We start from the raw sequence: 19,736 nt of genomic DNA, 5'->3' as shown, positions 1-19,736 counted from the left end.
ACACTTTTTAGTTGGTCTACCATATCAACAACATGTGGCACTCTCTAATTGGCCAAAATCTTTACCTCAAATATTTGGGGCCTCTTGACACATGTCAACATGTCATTGGGTTGCTATGATCAACCTCATGGCAACTCTCCTTTGTGAAATCACGACAACCATCCAATCTTCATCTCTAGTGCTTCATATTTTTGAGATGAGTCACCCTAGAATTTAGTAGAACATCTTGCCCTATAGAAAACCTCAACATGACATCATCACCTCTCTAACATGTCACATTTTTGCTTTGATCTTTGGAATCCACCATGTTGCTAGCCACCTCAAATTGCATGTCAAGCATGTCACATTTTCTCTTTAATCTTTGGAATCCACCACATTGTTGGTGACAATGTGATCACTCGACATGTCACACTTCACCATGTCACCCATCTCAAAATCCTTGCCACTTGTCACTTTGCGATTCACCATTGGATATGCCATGTCATCTCTAATCGGCCAAAATCATCAATCAACATGTCGCAATTCACCATGTCACCCATCTCAAAACCCTTGCCACTCGTCACTTTTCGATTCACCATTGGATATGCCATGTCATCTCTAATTGGCCAAAATATTTACCTCAATTATGTGGGGCCTCTTGACACATGTCAACATGTCATTGGGTTGCTATGATCAACCTCGTTGCAACTCCCCTGTGTGAAATTACGACAACCATCCAATCTTGATCTCTAGTGCTTCATATTTTTGCCATGAGTCACCCTGGTTGGAATCCGCCAACATTGCTGGTGACAATGTGATCACTCAACATGTCCACACTTCACCATGTCACCCCATCTTGGAATCCGCCAACGTTGCTGGTGACAATGTGATCACTCAACATGTCGCACTTCACCATGTCACCCCATCTTGAAATCCTTGCCACTTGTCACTTTTTGATTCGCCATTGGATATGCCATGTTATCTCCAAATCACCCATCTCAGAATTCGTGCCGCTTGGTCACTTTGGCAATAACATCACCATTGGATATGCCATGTCATCTCTAGGTCTGTTCGAACTTTCTTTCTTGCACCTAGCTAACCGGGTGGGCCTCTCTTGAATTTGTGTAATATTTTGTGCTTCGGTGTATAAAAACATTGTTAATATCCAAACACAGTCAATGTAGGATAAAACAAATTACAGATCCTTTAAGGAAATTCACCTGCGAATACATATATATCTTAGTCCATTTGCAATTTATGGATTTACCCCTATGCGGGAATAGTCTTTCCTCCATTCTCATGACATTCCAAACATGAAGCTACTATAATTTGCAATGGTGCGCCTGCAACTAAAACACATGTTCTTATAAATCCATCGGGCCTTGTTCTGCAAACGCCTCCATTTCTTCATAACATTTAGTCTATTCTTCAAAACAAGCTCCTGCTATGTAAACATCATTGTAATAGTCATATGGCCTCTGTGAAGAGTAAAAGGAAATCTACGCATGTTGAAGACAGTGACCACTTTGCTTCTCACGGATGGTTGAATCCTCTGTTTCGGATAGCACCAGACTCTCATGAATGCCCTCTTAAAATGTGCTCTTTTTCTATCATGGTTTGATTGGCCTCTATCAACTGTATTTTGTTCAGACATAAGCATCCTATTTGTTTTCGCATCGGAATTTGCAAGGTTGAGCTAGATCGTGGAAGGCAGTAGCAATGTCCCAATGGCCATTGGTATTTTGCTATGAAAATATAACATATGTTAACCATATGATAAAGTTTGAGACACTTGGTCTAACAAACATGGCTATTACTGGAGCCGCCCTCAACAAATATGGGGCATGGGCCTTTTGTATACTCAAGCTCCTGCTTATTTGGCACGAAAGCATGAAAATTTTTCCTATAGTTACAATATGGATAACCTCAACCAGAAAAGTGGACCCTCTGTTGATTGGCTGGAACAATGCCCTTCTTTAGTTACTAATTGATGCAATCCGTACAATTGTAAAACAGTCCTAGCTATCAGAGTTAAAACGGGCATAAATGGGAGTTGAAACAATCCATTTGTTTCCTTGTGCCCGTGGGATAAGCAGATTGGGAAGCACGCGTGATAATAGAGGGCCTGCCGTTTTGGTCAACATCATGATGCACCACAGTCTACCCGGTTCAGGGCTGCATTCCAATCGAATGCCTAAGGTCAAGCATGGCTAGCGAGCTTGCATATTCTAGCTTCCACATATGCATCGATAGTCCTTCCTTTTATACATTTAGCAGACCCCTTCTAATTTGGAAATATCTAATTATTTGCTTTGTTTCTGTGCTAAAACACGGAATAAAACGTCGGTAACGTCTCGTAACTCGACACATTCAAAAAAACAGTCTTATACCATCACTCATATCAGGCTTTGAAACAGCTGATGAATGTTTAAGAATATAGTGATATGCAGTTGAAAGAATGTTGTATAATGATTTTGTGCACAGATTGCTAAGATTTTTTATTTTAACTACCATCATGATAAGAATGGTGTACAAATGGTTCCTGGATTGAAGTTCCGTCCTTCTGACAAAGAACTCATCACACATTATCGATGAGAAAAGTTTTGGACATCATTGGACTGATATGATGAAGTGGCGATCAACAAGTGCGAGTCATAGAAACTACTTTATATGTTCAATTCCATATTTATCGCTCATCTATAATACCATACACCCATTTAATCAAGAATGATAATGTGTACACATATAAATACCACAACGATTAGAATCATTATAATCTTCTATTTAAACATCTTTGGTCCACACACATTCTTATTAGTTTGATGGGGTTAGCTAGGGTTCAAAGTGGGTCCAACATAAAAAAAAATTGCATTTCAAATAATTGACTCTCAAACTTCTCTTACTAATTCCTCATACTAATGTATATTGAGTTGATCACTAGTTGATCGCTTTAAAACTTATTGTTAACCATCTTCACAAACTACCATACTTTTGCCGCTAGGCCCTAAAACCTAGCCTTAAAAAATGACAAGAAATGCTTGATAGTACTACCACACTTTACATTCATATTCTCAGGTACATACCCTTTGGATTTACAAATTTTCATCTCATGACAACATCGGGGTCCAAAATTATTAATGACAAAATTTGCTCTTTTCAATTTATCCTACAAATGACATGTTAGAGAACAATAGAAGGCATTGAGATTTGGTTTTGAAACCTTGTTCAATGACCACTTGGGGAGATGAAACCTAGAGCATTGGCAGATTTTCACATGGAGAGTATGGATATGCAATTTCAGCTTATGATGAATAGCTAGCCATAATTGGAAACTGTTCAAAGTTGACCTCTAGAAATTATAGAACTAGACAAATTGTCAAAACAATGATTTTTGCATATGGAATGGAATTAAGAAAGTGCTAAAATGAATTTGTCAAGATTTGAGAATCAACACTCTTGGAGTATTTTCAATATAGAACACAGTAGGGCAATCATTTTGGTTTCTCCTATCGTGGATTCAAATTTACAACATCTTGAACATGCCTCCTGATAATTCTGCTAATTTGATTACTAGTCAGACCTCAAAAATTGCAATTGGAATCATGTTTGAAAACTAGTCAAATGAATTCATCATAAGCTTAAATAAAGAAAATAACATATCTCTGACCCCTAGAATGTAGTGGTAAAGGAAAATTTTCATTTCTGTCAAATGGTCAAAGTTATACTTAGATAAACAAGACTACTAATAAATTGTCAAAAGAGACATCATAGTTTTGAGTTTTTTTACAAATGGAAACACATGGAAAACTTATCAAACAGATTCATCAGGAATTCAAATTGGAAATATAAAGTTTCATTTATGACTGTAATATAGTGGTATGACCTTTTTTCCAAAATACTCAATGGGTTGTAAAATTTTTGCTATCACACAAGGCTTTCTGGATTTGAACAAGGTGCAAAATAATGACAAAGATAATCACCTGCCTTTGAGTAACTCAAAACCCTATAAAAATATATCAGAAAAAGATAAAATATAAAATATAAGCTCTCTTATATGCATTCTAAACACTCCCGAAGTGGCAATTCATGACACTTAATTGGGTGTAAGATATTCAAAAGAAAAGCAGGCTTCCAAACACTGTTTGACACTTGGGCAATTTCACAAATTATAAGTGCTCAAAATGACACTACGTCACTTCAAACTAATGACCCGGAGTGCATGAATATACTAAATGAAAGACAATGATCACTTGAAACATATGGTTGGATGTAAAACAACATCCAAACACATATGTACAAAAAACATTTGGAAGTGCTCACTTTAGCAAAAATTTCAAACAAATACTCAAAATCCTATTGCAATTTTGAGTCCAAATAGCCTACAAAAAAGGAAACATTGATCTACATGAAACATTAAAAAAATAAAAAATAATAGTTTTATACCTTGAATTTCATTTTGTTAGAATGTAAATTTCACACATGCTCCTGTTCCATCATGCTCTCATTTTCCTTCCCCACTTTCAAAATAATTTTAGATGCACTTAAAATTGCATCTACTATGTTGTGTTGGTGACTAGTTCAACACTTTTGTAGATTTAAATTGCCTTGCAATATAAATTTTTTAATATAACATACATGTATATATGAAGTGATACATAAATTCTAAATTAAATGACATACAATTTTCAAAATTAGAATTTAAAAGCTAGAGATTGTGTGTGTGTGTGTGTGTGTGTGTGTGTGTCTAAAGAGAGAGAGAGAGAGAGAGAGAGAGAGAGAGCTACAAACACATATATATATACATTTGCATGTGTGTGTTTGTGTTATGTATTCAAAATGCGTCACACTTCTATAAACCTACATTCTTGAAAATATACATGAAAGGGAGCATTTCAAGAGGCAGCTTATAGCTTCCTATCTATGATGTGCAAAGTCTAAGACATGATGGCTCTCAAATCAACCTAGCTTATGCAACCCTTGCAAGGTGCACCATTGAATGAAATATTCAAAGATTAGAGAAAGAGTGCTAGCATCCAAGATGACATGCAAGATAAAATTTGACAAGTATGAAAGATAAAAAAAACCCCCTAATTAGACTAGGTCATCTAAGCTAAAGCATAAAAGGAAATCCAAACTAAAATTTCATAATGCAAGTGTGACAAAGCTAAAATGAATTTTCAAATATGAGAATGACATTTCTTGAAGTCTTCAAAATCTCCAAAGCACCTAAACATATTATAGCATAACATTAGAATAAATACAAAAGATAGAGATCGAGGAGAGAGTTGTTTCTTTTAAATAAAAATGGAAGGTTAAGATTAAAATCCAAGAGAGGCTTAATCAAGGGTGGAGGATGCATCTTGGAAAATCTATATGCACAATCATCTTACCATCAAGATCAATGATGGAGTTTAAAAAGGTGAGAGATGTCTGGAGGGGAATGAAGACTCGACCCACCTTGAAAAAAGTGCACCTTGTGTGAGAAAAAAGTATTTTTCTTATATTTTTAAAATAGGAATAATTCTTTATGTGTGCACACTTAGCAGATGGAGGAAGTATGACTTTCTATTTAATTTAGAGGGACCATGTTCTTTCAATTAATTAAAATAATTTGGATAAAGTGGTCAAACCATAGGTTATAATTGAAAAAATAGATTTTTGAGAATTTGATTAAGAATAAGCAATGGATAAAATATGCAAAATTGCTTAAAGGGGGTTCATAGTCTAGATGACCATTTTTAAGTGATCACATTTGACCCTCTTTGACCAATGTGTGATTGATTGGGGAACACATTACATAAAAGAGTGAAGAAGCCAAGCACATAACAAATAAGTAAAATCTGACTCTAAAGAATGAAACAAAGAAACATATAAAACCTTGAATTCTTAGCTTGTTAGTGGAAGGAATGAATGTTAGGAGAGAGATGAAAAAAAACTATACTTGAGATGAGTACTAATTTATGTCAAGCCCACATAGCCAAAGAAAGTAGATTAATGAAGATCAAATAGGTAGCCATAATAGAAAAACAATTTACGACAATGATAGCATATTTCTACCCCCTTTGGATTGAAATTGAAATGAGATAGAGGAGATGTAGAAATGATCTAGACTTAATCATATTGAGACAAAGCCAGGTTTATGATGATAGACAAGCAACTAAGACCAAAGAGTGACCATCAAGCAATGAAGACATGCCTAGTTTGACCTAGTTTGACCAATAAGATAGAGCATGAGGAGTAGATTAAAGTGAGAATAAGGGAAAAATCAAATGAATAAGAATATAAAAGAGTAGAAATAATGAAGAAATAAAGAAATGATGAATGTTGGGCACTAAGATTCAACCTCAAGAAATCAGCTAACTATATAGAAAAATCAAAGAATTTTAAGACATGATTTTTACTAGCAAGAGGACCCTAAATCTCAATTTTGATCTTCAAAATGGATCTAGGATGTCAAAATTAGATAGGAATTTAATTTTCACACAAATCTGAGGAATTCAAAAAAATAGGTCAAATAGGATATATAAGGGGTCCAAAAGGGTAGATAGATGTGATGATAAGATTAACCACTTGTGATGATAGGATAGAAAATAGATGAGTGAAAGCTAAGAGAACATGAAAAGGTATGACTAAGAAGAATTGAGAGAAGATGAATACAATCACCTTACCTATCCATGAAAAATTAAGAAAAATCTCCCAACATTCAAATGCAAAGATAAGCTAAAATGAATGCTAAAATGTAAACTAGTATGCAAAGGTGCAATTGCAAGGGTTATATAGTTAGGTCCTAGTCTTTATCATTGATCCTTATTAGGGACATCAGAAGATCATACAACCATTACTTTTTTAACTATGAGGATATGGATATGATTTATATTAGATAGGAGTGTGGGAACTCAACCTATGCATCAAGGACATATAGGTCAAGATCACAGTGCAATTAGAATACCTAGGTTTAATGTAGAAAGACTATGCTCATATGAAGAAACAAAATAGTGAGATGGCCATAAGCATGCACTTGCAAAAAATAGACAACGATGATAGATTGTAGATCCTAAGTTCATTAAGAAAGACAAGAAAGAAGATCAAGACACCTATGATCGATATGCTACACTGATATGCATAAAGAAAAAGAAAAGATTCTCCATGCCTCCAATCCTCTAGTCCATGACATCCTTGAGAGACTATTAGGGAGGGAACACTCAGAAAAAAATCATCATAGACAACAAAAAATATAATAAATCAAAATATCTCACCTAATATTTTAGTGTTTAGGTGCACATGTGAAAGTCATATGACTGTCTCTTTAGGACTCAAGTATGCCAATGAGAAGTATCACAACATCCTAGACTATAACCAAAGTATCAAATAAGTGTTGAAAAACACTCAATGTCAAGGGGAAAGTGTTGAAAAATACTATTGAGCGAATTTCCAAACAAACACCAATGCAACAAGGAGACCCTGATAAGCTATACACTTTGTTCCACTTAAACATAGGTGAGAGTTTATTCCAAGCTAGACAAGGAAAATAAAAATGAGATGAATGGTTCATGAGAACAAGAAATATGTTGATAGACATAGATGCAAGTGTCTCAAGTAGTGCTTATTTCTAGGTTTTTGCCACTTGGTAGGATTGACTAGCTCTTAAGAAAGATCACATTAATTTTTCCCAATGTCTAGAAAGGTGTAGGGGTATGATGGAGTAGAAAGGTAGTAGATAATATGGATAAGTAGAGATGCATGAAGTGAGTGAAAGTGATCCTCAAGGACTAGCTCATCAATAGTACCATGATAGGGAAGGACAACCATATGGAGTAGGGTAGGTTTTGGATAAGCCAAGAAATCCAAGAAAGGAGATAGCATGTAGAATAAATAGTTAAAGCCAATTAACAATATAGCATATAGGATAAGTAGTGGAAGACAATATGTGAGATGGCATATATGATAAGTAGTGGAAGCTAATAAGGGAGATCGAATATAAGATAAGACTTGGAAGCCAATAAGTGAGATAACATGAAAGTGTGTAATCTAAAAGAGTAGACATGTCAAGAGGGCTATGAGAACCATGTTTTTCTTTGTGATCAAGACCAAGAGGTCAATTGGATAGGATATTAATGGTGTAGAATGATAAGAATGAAGCTAGATAAGAATGAAGCACGATAGGGGTGTTGATGGATAAAATAGCTAATACAATAGGATAGCTCAACATTGTCAAGATCAAAGAGAGAATAGGGAATAGATGGATTATGGAAGAATTACATATGATGCATGTGCTCTAGGTTTTCATCATGGTACTTGTCCAAGGCACCACAAGAAGTGGTTTTCATAATAGGATGAATTTATTTCTCTTTACTTTTTTACTTTTTTTCTTCCATTTTTAATACTTTTTTGAACATTTAGAAATAGGTAAAGCTGTTTAAGTTAGATAGTGCTCCTATTAGAAGAATAAGTCATAATAAGCCATGACCATAGAAAGGTATGCTCAAAGATATTGATAGGGTGATTCAAGGAAGGTGATAGTAGAAAATGTATATGGAGGATAAGAGTTCATTCCTTTGAAAGCTAGGAGTATGGATAGTAGGTAAGCATAGGCTTGAAAATCTTATATAACTTTAGGTGAAAATGTGGGGAAGACAAAAATAACACACGGCTTGAAGCGTTGTTGAATGATGAAGGAACCATGGAGGAAATAGCCTGAGGTTTAGATGTATGAGATAGAAAAATACATTTGGAAGAAGACGGAGTGGAATGCTTTGGAAGCTTTCGAGGAATATATTTGGAAGAAGATGGAGTAGAAACCTTTGGAAGCTTGAATGCCAAATTTTATTTATTTTGAATATCTAAGTCTTTTGAAAGAGACTCGGGAATTCATATAGCTTTTGTTTGTTCTTTTCGTTTAGATGCTTTATAGTGCATTTTTTCAATGATGGATTTAGGAACCCATATTTTCTTTGATTTCATGCTTTTCTTAGTGTAGCTTTGCATAGTATCTTACATGTTTTTTCTTTCTATGGATTCACATGTTGAATAGATAGGAAATGGTGATCTTCATTTTTAAATGGATTTAATTTTTCTTAAGCTGATTATCAAAATTTCTTCCAAAAAACCTAGAATGTATGAATGAAGAAGACTAATATGGCTGGTTTAGATAATTGAGTAAAAGAATATTTTTCAAGTATGAGTTTCTTTGTTGATCTTTAGGTATGATAAAATAACTAGGAGTGGAAAATGTAGGTGATGAAGAAACATAAGGTCCAAATATAGATGGAAGGTTTGAAGGTTTTAGCTTAGATGGATAAGGACCAAGGATGGACTTAGAGATGCAAATTGGTAGTTTGAAGGGATATCAATATCTTAAGAGTGGGAAATGTGATCAAGGCCATCAATAGACTCATGATTAGCTTTGATAGAAGAATTTAAATCATGAGCATACTTTTGAAGTGGATATGAAGGAGTAGAACAAGAGGAGATTCTTTGATTTGAACAAGTTTCTTGGGATAGCATAGGCATAGTGATTTTCTTGTGATTCTTACTAAGCTCAATGAAAATAGTGGAAATGGTATCTTCATCATAGTTATGAGGTGGATAAGACATATGATACATAAAGATGACATCTTGAAGGAGTTGAAAGCATGCTTGATCTTAATGTTTATTTATAGCTTTAGCTTTTTGAGAGTCCTCTTATCATGGAGATATTTCTAAGGACAATGAAGAATGTGAGGATTGCATGGTAGGATCTATTGACATTACAATCAAACTTTTCTATTAGTGACACACATTCTTAATCATATGTTTAGAAAATACTAAGCTTATCTTGTAGTTTACAGTGTTAACCAAGTAATTTAGGTTTTATTGAGTTCTATAGTTGTTATCGAGTTTCGGGAACAATATTTAGTTTACACCAAGCAGTATCTACCAAGATGGTGATTATCAGTGTAAATCAAGCTTTATAGTGTTTGCCAAGGTTCTTGGTGCAAACTAAGATCTCTAGTGTTTATGAAATTTTCATCTTTAGTGATGAGAATCTAGCATTGACTGAGCTATGTAGTGTCAATCAAGTGATTCATTTTATATGGTGAGTTTCATAGTGTTCATTGAGTCACCCGTGCAGACTAAGTTTAGAATACTTGGAAGTGATTAGTATGAGTCAAGCTTCTACATCTACCAAGTTCATGATGATGTCAAACGTTGACAATGGTTGTTGAGTATCACAACCTCACTAAGATTGTCTTCAAAACTCGAGTACCAGTAGTTGGGCCAACTTTGTGTGTTTTGGTGTAACTTGTATTATAGATGAATTTGATGAATTGTAATTTGGATTGGTATATATATTGTATCACATCCAAAGGCTGAATATAGGAGTATTAGATGAGACACACTAAGAGAAAAAGTATGAAGTAATAAGGCTACAACTAGTATAAGGAGCAAAAAATATTTGTCTATCACAACAAGGTGATCATTACACTCCAAAGGAATCTGTAAGAATTTGCTATAGCTTTGATACCATGTAAGAATTTTCCTAAGGAAAGAATGAAATGTCAAGATCTAGAAGCTCAAGAGATAGCACAAGAGATATAAAATATGATCAAATGAGAATGGATTGATCAGATAATTGGATGAATGCATCATAGAAGAGCCTTATATATAAAGGTAATTAATATGTCTACCTAGAGTCAGCAAAGAGATAAGCATAACAATAAGCACATGTCCACCATGAGTGGATTATCCTCCATTGTGCATGAATGTACGTGCAACAATGAGAGGATAAGAATGTAAAGGTGTATCTCATAAAGAGATGTAGTAGACAACATGTGCTCAATTGGAGTGCAAACTACTATGTTATATACATGACAACTCATATAAATATGCAAACTCCTAGGTGTCCACGTGACAACTAGTATGAAAATGCATTAACCTAAGTAAACTTAAGTAAAGTGTGAATAGTAAATACTTATTTGCACCAACAGAATCTCATTTAGAAAATCAAGGCTGTAGATCAAAGATTAGCCACTGGTTCAGCCTAACAAGTGGAATAGTTAAATCCTTTCACAAGCTCGACTTAACAATCTTTTGTAGATCTCTTTACCAAGTTCATACTTCATTGTATATTTTGTAAATCCTTTTAGATGATGACCTAGTAGTCCTTATTGCTCCTAATAGGGGAAATCATTAAAATTGATCATTGTAAACCTTAATAGGCCAACTTTATATTGTAGTACTAAAGATTGTGGCATAATCTCTACCCCAATTTTTCTTTCTATTTGGAAGGTTTTTGGGTTACCATTTGTGTGTCAAAGTGTTATGAATGTTTTAATGCTTTTAGTTTTTCATGTATGCAATTAGATCAAAATACATATGAAGGATTAATTGGCAAATTAAGATTAAGTTCTATTGATTACTAGTTCACGCCTCCCCTCTTAATAACCTAGCCTATCTTATATTTTCAATAGTTGGTATTAGAGATTTGTGGTTTTCAAATAAAAAGCTTAACAATTTGAGCAAAGATCAGAGGTAATGGAGGTATTGAGACTCGATAAGGTTCTTGACAATGAAAAGCTAGATTTGAAATTGGCTATCGGGAAACTTAAGAACGCAAAGGAAAAAATCTCTTAATCCTTAAGAAAAAAAAAAGATTGTGTAGTAAAAATGAATTACAAACTCTACACTAAAGAAAAAACAAAAGATATTTATTCAGAAAGTAATTCAGATGAAGCTAATGAAACAATAAGAGAACTATTAGAAAAGAATGGGACACTTCAAGAAGAAGTAAGAAAGCTGAAAAGAGAACAATAAATTCAGTTAGTAAGATTGTATGAATTCATGGAAGAGAAAAATAAGATAACAAGAAGAGTTAGAAGGAAAGAAAAATGAAATTCAACTTCTATCCCTTCAATAGGCAGACTTCATTGATCATCTTACTAATGCAAATGAAGAAATCATGAATCTAAGATCATAAAAAGAAAGATTGTGCAGAATGATCTAAACACTAAAATGAAAACCAATGAGAGGACGATGAAATCTCAAGTATACATGGGTCAATTAAATGAGAAAATCTAGTACAAATAGAAAGGCGAACTAGGAATTGGATATACAAAAGAAGGTGAAACATCCAAACAAGGAGCTCAAAAGAATTATAGACCTACTTGTAATTACTATGGCAAGCTAGGTCATATATCAAACAAATGTTGGAGTAATGGTAAAGCTAAATTCAATGGAAAATGCTACAATTGAAATAAGCATGGTCATAGAGCTGATGAATGCAAAGAGAAACCCATTTTTGAAGGCAAATGTCACAAATGCAAGAAGCAAGGGCACAAATCTTGTGAATGCAAAATCAAGATATTGAACCTAGTAGAATAGATTGTAAAAGCTATATTTGGTTTGGACTACAACACATGGTGCAGATGTTGTTACTGTTGATAATTTGGACACATTGAAATAAAATGTGTGAAACATCACATGAGGACAAAAGACACCACTAAATTTATTTTTATTTGTATAGAACTTGGACATCTTGCCAAGAACTATATGAACATTGAAAGAATTTAAGATGAAAAGAAAGCCAAGGCTGAAAACATTAGAAAATAGATGAGATAGCAATGGACTCTGAAATCTTCTAAGAATGCAAGTCTGAGTAATGAGGCACATATCACTCAAGAATTGGGTGAGTCAAACATTTCACTTGATTTCACACAAGGATAACTAGAACTAAGATTCTAAAGCAAACATCTTAAATCAATTCCATTTAGAAAAAAGGAAAGATCTATATTAGAATTCAAGATGAAAAGGGATCATTGAGTGTCTAAGGAAATTCTAGACCTTACCGAGCTATGTCAGATTGCAAGACTTTGTTGAGCAAGGTCAAGATTAAGTAAGTCATTGTATGTACACTAAGTCATGGATAACTCTATTGAGAAATTAATTCAAACTATGTGCAAGATATTCTGTCATCAAGAAAGTGAACATACCAAGCATTTATGGTGACCAAAAAGTGAATTTTTTAAAAAGGAATGAAATTAAATTCATTTGTCACTGTAAATTTTCAAAGAGCTATACGCGAAGAGTGATTTTTGTGCATCCAAGTGAACTTTAAGAATTAATGTTGAAGTTTTCCATATTTTAGTAAACCCTACCAAGCATGGCATCCTCTAGTACAAAGCCATGAATGGGTCCAAGATGTTGGTTAGAGGAGTTGAGTAGAAAGCACTAGACTTCAATTTGAGTCTAGCAATTGCAAAAATGCTTGATCCAACTAGAACTCAGCCACAGATTCCACCTAAGGTACTATTGGTTAACAATATTCACTCACATTTTTGTTGTTCAATTCAAGACATAGGATCCCTAGAAATAGATGAAACTCTATAAAAATTATGTTTGAATGGTGCAGTCAAACTCATGCATCAACACTTGAAAGCTGAGGGTTTAACACACATTTTGAACATGCCTTGAGATTTTTAGATAAAATGGATAAGATTTATCCTTGGCCATGTACACAATGGGTAGCTATGGTTGGAGTGACCTACTCTCATAACAAAAAAAATGATTCATCAAATCATAGGACTCCTAATGTTGACCATGGCAAAAAATACCAAAACAATAAGTTGGGTAGAATTGGAAATGAAAACACTTGTCAAATGGGATGGAAGAGGTATGAAGAGTAGTTGTGCAGCTAACATGGAGCTAAAGTTTGGAATTCATGTAATTTCACACAAAATATATAGCTTTAGTCATCTAAATAGCATATCATGTGAGGTAGTTGATCTTACTCTTAAGGTGGTGATGAAAAACATGTCCTTTGATCTATTGAGCTAATGTTGAACCAATTGAACAAAAACATGGAAAGCGTCAAAACTTCAAAGAATAACATGTGTAAGATCATTTTACTTTTTACTTGTTTATTCTTCTATGTGAATTGTTTTTCCATTCAAAATGTACAATTGTATGGAGAAAAGATGTGCCTATACTATATCAAATCAATGAGAATATAGCAGAGATGGGTGAGAACTATGTTAATATCATGGATAATTATTTTGATTCATTCAAAGAAAAGATGAATAAAAAATTCAAAACTCCAAAGAAACTTGTAGAAGATTACAAGGATGATATTTATTTTATAGTAGATTGTGATAAGGTATACAATCAAGTAGTCAAACCTAGAGTAGCATGGGTTAAGCCTCTAGGCTATGAGGTTAATAATGATGAAACTAGGGACATCATTAAGGCATTGTTGAATGAACCCATGGATCCAAAAGCCACATAATTTTAGTATATAGGATAAAGCCAAAGCTAGAATTGAACTACAAATAAAGCTTCCTCGAGATGTTAGAAAAGGAGAGAAGAGGATAGAAAAACTAAGACAAACTAGTTCTACTCTCCTATTGACAGAAGTTAAAGGAGATGATGTGATGGAAATGCAAAGACAAAATTAGAAGAAGAAGAGCCAATCAAGAAGAAAGGTAAGGTTATTATAACTAGACCTACCAAGTCATCTACTATAGTATTCATAAGAAGAACATCTAGAAAGAAATTGAAATTAGGTGAAGAAGAAGAGGATTTTATTTTTAAATGACCTCCACCTACATTTTAAGAGAAACTATAAGAGATTAATTATGGAGCTAGCATGGAAAATTTTAAACCATTGAGGTGTGAGACTAGAAATGCAGAGGAGAAGAAGTAAGTAGAAGACATGACTATGTATAAGCTAGGAAAATGAAAATATTCACTTGACCAACTTACACAACAAATTGTCAATGAGTTGATGGAAAGAATCAAGACAAGGTGGGAACATGCCAAGAAAACTATAAAGGATATATATGAGTAGACTCTGAGGCAATTCATGCCAAGCCTTAATGAAAAAGAAGTGAAGGATTCCATGAAGTATAATGAAGAAAAACTTAATTTGAAATTTAACACTTGCTTAATATTGATCAATCACATTGAAGATGTGGTGAAGAATTCCATTAATACATGGAAGAATATCTACAATCTTCATCAGAAGAGTGATTTTGTTGTTCATGTCAAAGATAAACATGATGATGAATATGATAAAGAAGAACAGGAAAATGATGATGATGAAGAAACAAATGATGATAATAAAGATGATGAGGAGAAATAATAGGAATCCACTAAGACGAATCACCCTAAGATTGTGAGCATTGAGAAAATCAACACGAAGAAGATTGCAACAGCGACTATGGCCTCATTTCCTCACTCTCTAAGAAAAGCTTTAAAGCCATCAAGCTTAAAGAAAGATTCTACCAAGTTGGTTATGACAAATACTATGAATCCAATCACCCAACCAATCTCTACACCTATTCAACTTAGTACTTCACTGGCTGAAGTGATCAACACCTCATCTACTGAGAAATCAGTGCTTTCTCCTTCATCAATTTGGCTAATAAACAACAGGGTATTTCTTCAATTAGTGAAATATCTTTTTTTTTTGCTAGTCCTTCTATTTATACTATTGTTACTATTCAATGTATGAAAGTAGTTAGTACAAAGATAGTTGAGAGCAAGCCTCAATCAAGTACTAAGGTTTCAAGCAAAGGAAAAGATAAGGAAGAAGACATTAATCTTGATGAGGATATAGTTTTCATGAATTGGGATATCTCTACTCTAAATCTTGAGATAATGGATAAAGAAGATGAGCTATTATAGAATAAACCTAAGTAATAGAGGCCTAGAGAGGAGAGAAACAAAGAACATCAAGTGCGAGAAGATGTGAAGAACATTCTTGCAAATGTACTCAGAACAAAGGTTGCTACTTCTCAACCTATTTTGACTCAATTAGTAGAAGTGGTTCGAAAATTTAATGAAGATTTCAATGGGAAAAAGAAATTGTTCCAAAGAGCAGAGAAGAAATTTAAAAACAAAGTATTGGAGCTAGTTGCACAGAAGATTGCAACATATAAAGTCATGTTTAAGCTCATTGTAAACATCTACCAACAATGTTACTTCTTTATTCAATAAACCATGTGACGCATCTATCTTTACTCAAGAAATCAAAGATAAAATCTCCAAGATAGATGAAGACCTTAAGGAAAGTGCACACCAGTTATCACTTGACCCAAGCTATAGTTCTTCTCATTACATCAAGATTAGATTTCTAACTGATATGCAAGGAGAATTACTAAGAGAAGCCAGGATAAGGGCCACACTTGTAGACATTTAAGACATGATTCTTATAAAAATGGATGCATTGTAGAAATGCATTGCACATGCCAAAAATATCATCCATGACAACAACTTCTCCATATCTGATCACATGATGGAGCTATCAACAAAAGTTTAGATTGCATTGCTTGCAAGCAAGGTGTTGTATGAAATTGGGACAAAAAAATATCATTGATTTTAAAGGTAAAGTTAGAATATCCATGTAGCATACACCTTTGGAATTTATGTCAAAAGGGGGAGAATGTATAAAAGGGAAGAAAATTTAATGTTGCAATGAAAGGGGAGAAGAGAAGAAGATGTATTATAAAAACATGAGACATATGTATATAACCTGTAAATTATATTGTATATACGTATAGGGTAGCATCATAGTAAAAATATTCAGATAAACATCTCTTACAAAAGTAATTTCAAAAAATGTTAAAGCAGAGTATGTTACCAAGTTGAAGATACAATATGGAGACTAAAGATTGTTTTAAAATTTTTGAAAATTTAGTTTTGATTGATAAGTAGTTTTGTCACTAATTCCTAAGGGAGAGATTGTTGACATTATAGTCAAGTTTTTTTTAATTAGTGACATAGACACACACTTAATCGTATGGTTAGTAGCTATTCAGCTTATCTTGTAGTTTATAGTGTTAGCCAAGTAATTCAGGCTCTATTGAGTTCCAGGAACAATATTCAGTTTGCACTGAGAAATATCTACCAAGATGGTGATTATCAGTGTAAACCAAGATCTCTAGTATTTACCAAGCTTGTAGCTTCAGTAATGAGAATCTAGCATTGATTGAGCTATGCAGTGTCAACCAAGTGATTCAATTTATATGTTGAGTTTTGTAGTGTTCACTGAGTCAATAGTGGAAATTGAGTTCAGACCACTTGGAAGTGATTAGTATGATCAAAGCTTCTACATCTACTGAGTGCATGACGATGCCAAGCATTGACAATGGTTTTTGAGTATTAGAACCTCACCGAATTTGTCTTCAAAACCTGAGTACCAACAGTTGGGCTGACTTTGTGCATTTTGGTGTAACTTTTATTGTAGGTGACTTTGATGAATTCTAATTTGGATTGGTATATATATTGTATCACATCCAAAGGTAGAATGTAGGAGTATCACATGAGATGCACTAAGAGTAGAAGTGAAAAATAATAAGGCTACAAGTAGTATAAGGAGAAAGAAAGATTTATCTATCACAAGGTGATCATTACACTCCAAAGGAATCTCATTCAACAAATCAAAGTTGTAGATTAGAGATTTCCTACTGGTTCATCCTAACAGGTGAAACAATTAAATCCTTTCACAAGATAGACTTAACAATCTTTTGTAAATCTCTTTACCATGTACAAACTCATTGTATGTTTTGCAAATCCTTTTACAAGGTGGACCTAGCAGTCCTTATTGCTCCTAACAAGGCATATCATCAGAAGTGATCATTGTAAGCCTTGAAAGGCCAACATTATACTATAGTACTAAATCTTGTGGGTATCATCCGCACCCTAGTTTTACTTTCTATTTGGAAGGTTTCTAGGTTACCATATTGTGTGTCAAAGTGTTATGAATGTTTTAATGTTGTAAGTTTTTCATTCATGCAAGTAGATTAGAATACATGTGAAGGATTAATTGGTGAATAAAGATTAAGTTTTACTAGTGAATGATTCACCCCTCCCCTCTTAGTAACCTAACATATCTTATATTCCCAATAGGATCTAGAAGAGATAGTGAAGTACTAGTCAAAATGGGCATAGTAGGAATAACATAGGATGAAGGTTGAGAATATTTAGTCTTAGTAGCATGAAAAATATATTTACACAAGTGAAGGTTAGCTTGAGTTTCTTTTAAAGGTATACCTTGAGGGTATACATAGTCAATGTAGAAAGCATTAGGTTCTTTTCTTGAAGTTTTAGGAATTTCATATGTATTGGAAGAAGTTGAGGTGTCAAGAAGACCATCACTAGACATAGGTTCATCAATATAATCTTTTTCAAGAGAACTATCCTCATCACACAAGTACTTAGGCATTCCAACATCAACAATCCCATCATCAATAAGATCTTGATTTTATTTTTTTTATAACTCTATGAAATCAATCATAACCCCATAATGACATACGACTAATGTAATTATAAATATTATTTTTAAAACAAATACATGTATTCATTTCATTATTAATAAACTATTGAGCCTTATTTGTCATTTCCAAATATCGACCATTTGCATTGACATAATATGAATGCATAAAATATATAATATTGATTTATTACTTATATGTAATAATAGAAAAGAGAATAATAATAGAACATAATAAATTTAAATAAATGTTCATATTTCAATTTTAATAATATCCTAAATTACATCATTGTGGGTCTAAGAGACATGACTCATGACCATAGCAAAGGGCATATATTATAATGAAATGTCATGGATATTGAAAGGCAAGACATAAAAACACCACACTAACCAGCACCAAGGAGGGAAACATGACATCATAGAGGTAAATAAAGGATAGACAAACCCATGTCAGTGCTGGTTATTGGAGGGCAAATATAGTCAGAGGGTCTACCTCATCGTGGATATAATTGAAATTCAAACCAAAACCATAATAGAAGTAAACTAGAGGAAAGTGGGTCCCCTATGTAAATCAAAGAAAATAAATATTTAATTAATTCCTTGACATTACCTCCACTATCACATCAAGAATGGGAAATATCATAGTGACATCAATCGAAATGCGGAGATTGGTTTGGAAGCAATGACTAGTGAAGAAAAAATATGCCCAAACAGTATGAAGACCCCATCACTCCCTTTATCATTTATTGGAGAGGCATACCATTGTGGGGACCATGTATCATGAAGTGACAAGTAGACTCACACTAAATTCCATATAGAGATCACATATGGTAAGGAAATATTTTTTTGAAGTGGCTAGAGTTATCGGGTCACATATTAGTTCCTAAGGTACAATTAGTATAAAGAATTTCCCTCATATAATAATATGAATATAGTAACATTAGTTTTATTTTTATTTATATATTATGTATTAAATGTATTTATATCATATATATATATATATATATATATATATATATATAATAATAGAATCAAGTATGAATTTAATAAATAATTATTTTCAATATGAATTTTATAATGAAGACAATATTAAAACAGAAAGACATAAATTGATCCAACTATAAACTTGGTAGAGAACAACCCAAGTATAACTTGGTGGAGGGCATTCTTTATGAATTTCATGATATGAAACAAGTATAAACATGGTGGAGGTAATTCCTTGAAAATGTCATAGAATGATCCAAGTGTAAACTTGGTGGAGGGAATTCATCGCGATTGTCATAGAAAGATCCAAGTGTAAACTTGGTGGAGGGCATTCATTATGAATGTCATAACATGAACCAAGATAACCTTGGTGGAGAGGGTTAATTTAAATATATAAATTCATAAACTAGTTGAAGGTCTAATAGCCTCTTAAGAGTTATATATATATCATTTTGATTTGATTTACTAAATATTTTTTCCATCATTACTTGTCCAGGTTACTAACCCTAATAGTGGGGGTAGTATA

General features: G+C 33.4%; 1 pseudogene; it reads left to right on the top strand.

The window, feature by feature from the left end:
• The first annotated feature begins 2,025 nt into the window (after positions 1 to 2,025).
• LOC149578084 (endochitinase 4-like) overlaps positions 2,026 to 19,736 on the top strand; it is a 60,018-nt pseudogene continuing 42,307 nt past the window's right edge.

The sequence above is a fragment of the Cupressus sempervirens genome, chromosome 1 (assembly GCF_028749045.1).
Source record: "Cupressus sempervirens isolate cs-2001-9-10 chromosome 1, ASM2874904v1, whole genome shotgun sequence".
In the NCBI taxonomy this organism is placed as follows: Eukaryota; Viridiplantae; Streptophyta; class Pinopsida; order Cupressales; family Cupressaceae; genus Cupressus; species Cupressus sempervirens.
The sequence above is the reverse complement of the archived record's forward strand: the minus strand, read 5'-3'. Positions and strand labels throughout refer to the sequence as shown.